The following is an 8,500-nucleotide window of genomic DNA, read 5'->3' as shown; positions in this document are numbered from 1 at the left end:
TTTGTATTTCAGCAATGACAATTAGCAATGGAGCGCTCCTCTTTGTGTTTTACTTATATAACACAGTACAATTTGACTGCAGATGTAGAAGACCAAGCCTGCCAGCACTATTATTTCTATTTCAGCAATGACAAATAGCAATGGAGCAATGGAGCTCTCTTCTTTGTATGTTTCCTATATAATACAGTACAATGTGACTGCAGATTTAGAAGACCAAGTCTTCCAGACCTATTATTTGCATTTCAGCAATGACAATTAGCAATGGAGCAATGGAGCTCCCCTATTTGTATGTTACCTATATAACACAGTACAATGTGACTGCAGATTTAGAAGACCAATCCTACCAGACATATTATTTGTATTTCAGCAATGTCAATTAGCAATGGAGCAATGGAGCTCTCCTGAATGTCACTGGAGACTTTGATGAACACTGCTACTCCTCTTCTTTCTTTTCTACCTATGACACTGCCCAACTGCACTAGAGACTGCCAAAAACTGTGCTACCCTTTCTGTGTCCCTCAGAAATGGAGCTGGATCGACGCGGAGGTCGGTACTTATAGAATTCAAAACTCGCGTGATACGAGATCGGACAACGTAACAATGATGTTTTGCCTCGTTTTCAATTATGAGGGCGCAAGAAAGTAAGCTGGCTCGGTATTCAGATCTTTAAAGTTCAGGGGCTAGATTTACTAAGCTGCAGGTTTGAAAAAGTGGGGATGTTGCCTATAGCAACCAATCAGATTCTAGCTGTCATTTTGTAGAAGGTACTAAATAAATGAAAGTTAGAATCTGATTGGTTGCTATAGGCAACATCCCCACTTTTTCAAACCCGCAGCTTAGTAAATTTAGCCCCAGGTGTGTTCGGTTTTTGGGGGAACCGAGCCTGATCATCTCTAGTACAAATAGTAATAATGACTAGTTGCAGCACTCACCCAGTCAGAAGCAAATTTATTTCCACCTATACATTATGTCTCTCTTCACCAACAATGATCATAGATCAATACTGAATCCATCCAGCAGAGCTCACTACCATACCTTCCAAAATATTTCTTGAAAAAATTTGGTCAAAATAAGGCCACCCCCGATATACACAAACCACTCCCTCAATTCACAATTGTAACTACGCACTATGGAATTTTCTGGCGCATATAAAGAAATGTTAATAATGATGATGATTAACCCAAACTCCCCATCCATTTCCCTATAAGCTCTACCCATTCCAGGTTTCATAATTTGGGACTGTCCCATTGCAATGAGGACAGTTGGGAAAAAGTAATCAATGATTGATATGATATTTTAGCAGCTCATAAGCTATAAAGAGTTATGGCACTTTTTATTGGGATACTACATTTTAAAATAATGTAAAATATGTATAAAGATAAAAAACTGCACTCTCTCCCTGGTAAACAAAATAGGCCTGTGTTAAAAATATTAGCAGTAGAAGATATATGTTGAAGTACTGCCAAGCTATTATTACTTATTACATAGGATTGTATTCAATATATTAAAAGTATGAGCTGCAAATTTCTAAAAGTAAACACTATTATTACTTATCAGATAAACTGACGTGACTGCAAAGTGAATTAATTATGTGACTTATAACAAATGACTCACGGCTACATATATAAAGCATTTTATATTTACTTTTTTAAGCTGGTAACTTCAAAATGTGTTTTGTAGCAGTAGATAGCGCCCAACAATATGCAGCAGTCAGTATGATTTATATCCTTTATCGTTGCAGGAGCCTGTGGTATAATTTGCAAACTGCTTTGATATGAACTGCAATTCTCAACAGCTCTGAATGGGCTTTTAATGCACCTCAAAATTTTAGTCAAAGAAAGAGCATTTGCTTGTTTTCGTATAATTAATTCATTAAATCTTATTTTAAACTTTGTTTTACTTTGTTAAAAACACTAGTTTAAATTTTAAACTAGTTTCTAATTCATTATGTGTTACACATCATGCAGTAGTATGGATTTGCATGTACAGTTTTTAACATTGGCTTTATGGTTATTTCCATCAATGTAAATAGCTTAATGATCTTAGAGCAATTATCTGATTCTGCTACCTTTGTAAGCTACTAATGTTGGACGCTTGAAAATAGTACTGTAGTATGTTAAGATTCGGATTCACTTACAAATACACTATATAGACAAAAGTATTTGGCCACACCTGTTAATTATTGGATTGAGGTATTTCAATCAGATCCATTGCCAGAAGTGTATAAAATCAATCACCTAGCTATGCATTCTCAATTTGCAAACATTTGTGATACAAAATCGGTGTTCTGAAGAGCTCAGTGACTTCAAGTGTGGTACTGTGATAGGATGCCACCTTTGCAATAAGACTTTCGAGAATACTAGAAATTTCACCCCTGCTGGATATTCCACTATAAGTGATATTATTAGAAACTCGAAGCGTTTAGGAACAACAGCAACTTATCCATGAAGTGGAAGACCACGTAAAATCACAGAGAGGGTTCAACGACTGCTAAGGCGCATGGTGCGGAAAAGTCGCCAACACTCTGCTTATTCCATAGCTGAAGAGTTCCGAACTTCCACTGGCATTAATATAAGCACAAATACTGTGCAGTGGGAGCTTAATGAAATGGGTTTCCATGGCCAAGCAGCTGCATGCAAGCCTCACATCACCAAGACCAATGCCAAGCATCGGATGGGGTGTTGTAAAGCACATCGATACTGGACTGTGGAGCAGTGGAAACATGTTCTGTGGAGTGATGAATCACGCTTCTCTGTTTGGCAGTCAGATGGGTGAGTCTGAGTTTGGCAGATGCCAGGAGAACGTTACCTGCCTTACTGCAATATGCCAACTGTGAACTTTGGTGGAGGAGGGATAATGGTATGGAGCTGTTTTTCAGGGTTTGGGCTAGGCCCCTTATCTCCAGTTAAGGCAATCTTAATGCTTTAGAATGCCTGGTCATTTTAGACAATGCTATGAATCCAACTTTGTGGCAACAGTTTGGGGAAGACCCTTTTCTATTTCAACATGACTGTGCCCCACTGCACAAAGCAAAGACTACAATGGAATGGTTTCATGAGTTCATTGTGGAAGAACTTGAGTGGCCCACACAGAGCCCTAACCTCAACCCCATGAAACACCTTTGGGATGAACTGGAACTGAGATACCTCATAAGTGCTCTACAAAATAAATGGGCACAGATTCCCATAGAAACATTTTAACATCTTGTGGAAAGCCTTTCAAGAAGAATGGAAGCTGTTATCACTGCAAAATTGGGACCAACTTCATATTAAAGTACATGCATTTGAATACAGTGTCATTGCAGTCCCTGTTGGTGTAATGGTTAAGCATCTGAATACTTTCGTCCATATATTTTACTTTAATTTCATGACTGCTTTTTCTGTTTATCCAAAAGCTAATACCCTTGTAATTTTTCATAAATTCAGTACAAGAAGATCAAAAGAGCAAAATATGCGTTCACACAATGACATTTTATAATGTGGTGCCCCTATTTGTGCAAATACTCTGTTTTTTATAGAATGTGCATGGATTTGTGTGTCACGTTGTTGGTGTCTGGAAGGTGCAAAGACTTGCAGTTTTTTTTATGTGACAAGCTAGGCAAGTCAGGGCATTCCAAGCAGCATGCTGACTAGTGTGCCTCTATTTGTACCCACATGTAAGTGCGATATATTGTTTTCTGGATGAAATTAATTAGATGAGTCTCAAAGGTGCTAAAAGCTGATTTAGGGGTAGGGATGTTCCCTGCTTAACAATAAGCCACAAAGCATTTTCTTCTTGCTAAAAGACTTGGGGCTAGATTTACTAACCTGCGGGTTTTAAAAAGTGGAGATGTTGCCTATAGCAACCAATCAGATTCTAGCTTTCCTTTATTTAGTACCTTCTACAAAATGACAGCTAGAATCTGATTGGTTGCTAAAGGCAACATCCCCATGTTTTGAAACCCGCAGCTTAGTAAATCTAGCCCTTGATTTTTACACTTTCACAGCGAGGTCAGAAATCTGTCTCCAGCATGTACTTTGATCATGATGCATTTCGAACATTTCAGATGACTTTTATACTGCAAAATACATGTTATTGAGTACTTTTTTCTTTTACAATAACCATTAAACTATTTACATAATAACAATGGGAAATATAAAGAACATGCACACTAGTATGTTTAGTGGAAAAGCAGCAGAACTCTTTACTGTTCAAGATCTATATTACCATATCACATGATATATTAACTTGTAACCAAACTGCAACTCAGCCCTCTAGACCCCCAAGTTGTCCATTTAACCTTTTTAAAAGCAGAACATGAATCAGTATATGAACATAAATATAACTAATAAACACTTCAAAATTTTCCCCAATGCCAACTCCTATTAATCCATTAATAACAAGTGCACTTGTCAACAAACATAAGGCTCTTTTCAGTGCTGATTATAACCCAACATTAAAAAGGTCTAACCTTACATCTAAAGGTGTACTTTATCTTCCCTCTAAATGCCCAACACCTCACCATCTAAACCAATGTGTCTGTAGGTGGACCTACGTAACATAAACTTCACTGTTGACCTGCTTTTTGTTCTTCTGGTTTTGTTTAGAAACTAAAAAAAAAATAGCATTATATACTATAAATATGTATCTAAACATATATGTAATTTGAGTTTAAATCAGCCTAATTATGTGTAATAATGAAACTATTGATCTAATCCTTCTTTTTTCATTTCCTCCTGTGTATACAAAGATGTTTCTCAGTCTAGGAAAATAAAATGTAGCAGACCACATGCAATCAATCACCATGTATCATCTCAAATATCTACACGCCAACCAGAACAGTATATAGTCTGGGTGATTAATGTTAAGACATTAAGAGGTCCAAAACATGCTTGGATTATGTAATTTGGAGCACTTGGTGAAACGGACTCCCACTTCCAATGGAAAGTGACCACTTCTAGTTTCCAGCAGAAAGTGAACACTTTCAGTTTCTTCGTATACACCTCCGATCTTGGGCTTTGGCATTTCTCAACATTGCTGATATCATCTAAAGTAAAAGTATTTTAGCCAAATTATTACAGGTTATAGAAATTGATCTCACTATTCTGGACTGCAGTTGTTAAATTTAAGACATGTAATAGTTCTTGGTCCATTTGTCTTGTATACTCGTGAACAGTAATGTTTTCATCTAAGGTGTTTCCTCTGGTTGTACGGCTGACTTTTCAGGCATTTATAAGGAAGATGGCATCCAATGTTTTGTTAATGTCCGGTGGTATTTGTTCATCCTCTCCTAGCAAAGGTATTTTTTTAAAAAAAAAGCTAACCAGTAAATGGCACTATTACACAGTTCTCAACACTAGCTGTAGTGTTATTGTTGGAACTAGGCATTTAGAGGCCAAGTGTAAGCAGTTTCTTGGACTGGGATAGGGATAATTGACATATTGACAGAGGGTGTAAATTTGCTTGGTGTGGGTGCCAGCTCAAGCATCCTGGGTGCTCTAGATAGGTGTCCCCTTCTTGAGCGCCACATCCCAATGGGCTTTGCACCCCCTATCCCCCCACTTGTGTGGAACAAGGGTTTGGCAGCATCTTCTATTCTGTCAGACTGGGATTGTGGCTATGGTCTGAAACAAAATAGCCTAACACCTACTTCCAGCCCACCACCAACATAGTGGGGGCTCCACTGGGAAAATCAAAACATTGAAAAAACACTCATTCAGTGTTTTAGGTGTCCTATAACTCTTGATGTCGTAGAAAAGCAACTAAGTTCATTGAGTAGTAATGGTGGCCCTGCGTGAGTGTGTTAACTCTGCAACTGTAGTGATAGCGATCATAATGGATCGCAAGTGGGGAAACAACCAATCGGTATAGCCCTAGTCATAGGTACATATCAATGATTGAGTGCTCCTGTGTTCTAATTTATGATAAACTAATAGTTCTAAAAGTTTAAAATCTTGCATTGTATGCATTTTATTTGCTGATAAACTGTGCTTTCAGTCTCTGTCTGATATAATTTTATTGGAAGGGTAAGAAACCATACATAGTAAATGTCATTACATTGTTACATTACATACAAAAAGTGCATGTTCAGAAGAGCAGAGTGGGGATCTCAATATAGTGGACAGGAATTGTTGTGTCTCCCTCTTCTCAGGGCCCCATAGTGGTCACTACCCCGGAGTGGTGGTAGTTCTGCCACTGAACTGTTTTGTATACAGTAAGGAAAATTGCATTGTATATGCATCAGACCTTTCCTGTTAAGGTACAATAAAATAAAACAAATTCAAAAACAAAAAAGAAGAATATATTGTATGATATAAGTTCTTCCTCAATGTTATTTTTAGATTTCATTTAATTTAATAATTTCTGATGTAAATAGGTTAAATCATGTGAATTGCATATTTATTTGGTAATACAGTTATGATTTTCAGCTAAATAGTACTTAATTTATGTATTTATTTATTTTTAAATATTAATTTAAATAAAACCAGGTTAAAAAATATAAACAAACCTGTGGTGCGTTTTCTGACGATTTGTTGTATTAGTAATTCCGATTATGTTGCACGTAATTGAGTTATTCATATCATAGCAAAAAGAATAAATGTATTTATTTACCATTGCAAAATTTTGGGGTATTTTTCATTAGTTTTATGTATGATTTAGTATTAGGTGCTTAATCATAGTTGGTACATTCTTGCAGCTCAATTTGTTGTTGGTGATGTGTTTCCAATCACTGAAACCTGTGCACCTCACAACTAAACTGAACTAATTATCTAGTAAATACTTATAGGAGAATTCCAAGGTTGATATATGCTTTATTGTGAAACAATAATGTATTGAACATTTAACTTCTTGCCGTCAGTACAGTATATCAACAGGGGGTGGCCCTGAATGAGACATAGGGGTAAATTTATTAAGCTGCGAGTTTCCGGCAGGTCTGAAAAGTAAAGATGTTGCATATAGTAACCAATGGCATTCTAATTATCATTTATTTAGTACATTCTACAAAATTCTAGCTAGAATCTGATTGGTTGCTATAGGCAACATCTTCACTTTCCAAACCCGTCGGAAACTCACAGCTTGATAATTTTACCCCAAAGGGTTACTCATCAAGTGTTTTAATATACACACATGTAGGTAAATGTATCAATCTCCGGTTTTGTCAACTCGCGGGAGTTCGGCGAGATGACAGCTTAAATTGAAAGCGGCACTGCCTTGTAAAGACAGCGCCGCTTTAAATTTTAGCTGTCATCTCGCCGAACTCCCGCGAGTTGACAAAACCGGAGATTGATACATTTACCCCATGGAGTGCTGACTGCTGACATGGAGAAGCAGCCTGCAGATTATTACCTGTGAAACTAGCAGATGATGCTCCTCCATGTCTGTGATGGGCTGGGAGTGTGGCATTTCTCTATGATGTCATAACTATGTGCCACACTCACACACTGAGAAGAAGATCCCGCCCTCACCTCCTGCTTGCTAAGATAAGAAGCAGCAAGAGGTGCAGGGCACAAGCGTGGTGTGGCATTTCTGAAGGGGGGGGGCTGTCCCAGAGCTTGCCAGCCAGGAACTGATACTTACAATTTCTAGCCACCTAATTGTTGTATACAGCATTCAAAATGATGACTATGTGCAGCTCAATATGGCAGCCTTTGTTGTTCTCTGGTAATACTATGGAAATGACGGTTAGTGCAACGAGATCACTCCTGTGAGCAGGGCACAAACTGTAGTAGACAGCTAGATCTAAATTCTCATGTGAGTGATGCATGGTGTGAGTATATTGGGTTCTTATATCACTCAAGCCGACTACAGATGAAGATACAATGGTACTTTTTTAAGTTACTATATGTCACACACGCACCAGTTAACCATTCATTCTGGTCTCTGTTCATACCTGTTCCCATCGTTTTAACTTCTTGCATTCACTTGATTGGCTAATTGCCTGTGAGTCTTGTCTAATTAAAGCACCTGCCTCCCTACTAAGGTGCCAGATCTTCAGGTCTCCTTAACTGTTAGGATGTCTCCTCCTCTGGCTCCTGTTTATCGCGTCCACCTCGTTATTCGTTAGATTCAGCAACTGCAGATCGTTGCACATCACGTCTGATCCTGCTCCAGGGCTTCCATCTCATCAAGATCTCAGCAATTCACCATCCTGTAGCCTGTTGCTCTTCTGTGTATACCTGTATCACCTCCACAGTCAAGACGATGTTGCCTGCTCCAGGGCTTCCAGCTCATCAGGACCTCAGCGCTCTGACATATCCACAATACCACCTTTATCTCCTGTCCACCTATTTAGTCTCGCTCATCGCCCCCTAGAGGACCGTGACCTGCAGTTAGAGAGCTGCTAAGTCCATATGCCCTTGAAGGGATCCCTGGTGAAAACATCTCTTCCATTAGACTCTGCGACTCTCTAGGGGAAGTATCCACCGGAGCAGACTTCGAGACCCATCTGGACTCTGAATTTGTGACACCATGTTTGACAATGGAATGGCAACAGTCTTTAACAGTCAATGATCTCTTTACC

This window comes from Mixophyes fleayi, chromosome 2 (assembly GCF_038048845.1).
Source record: "Mixophyes fleayi isolate aMixFle1 chromosome 2, aMixFle1.hap1, whole genome shotgun sequence".
NCBI classification, from domain to species: Eukaryota; Metazoa; Chordata; class Amphibia; order Anura; family Limnodynastidae; genus Mixophyes; species Mixophyes fleayi.
The sequence above is the reverse complement of the archived record's forward strand: the minus strand, read 5'-3'. Positions refer to the sequence as shown.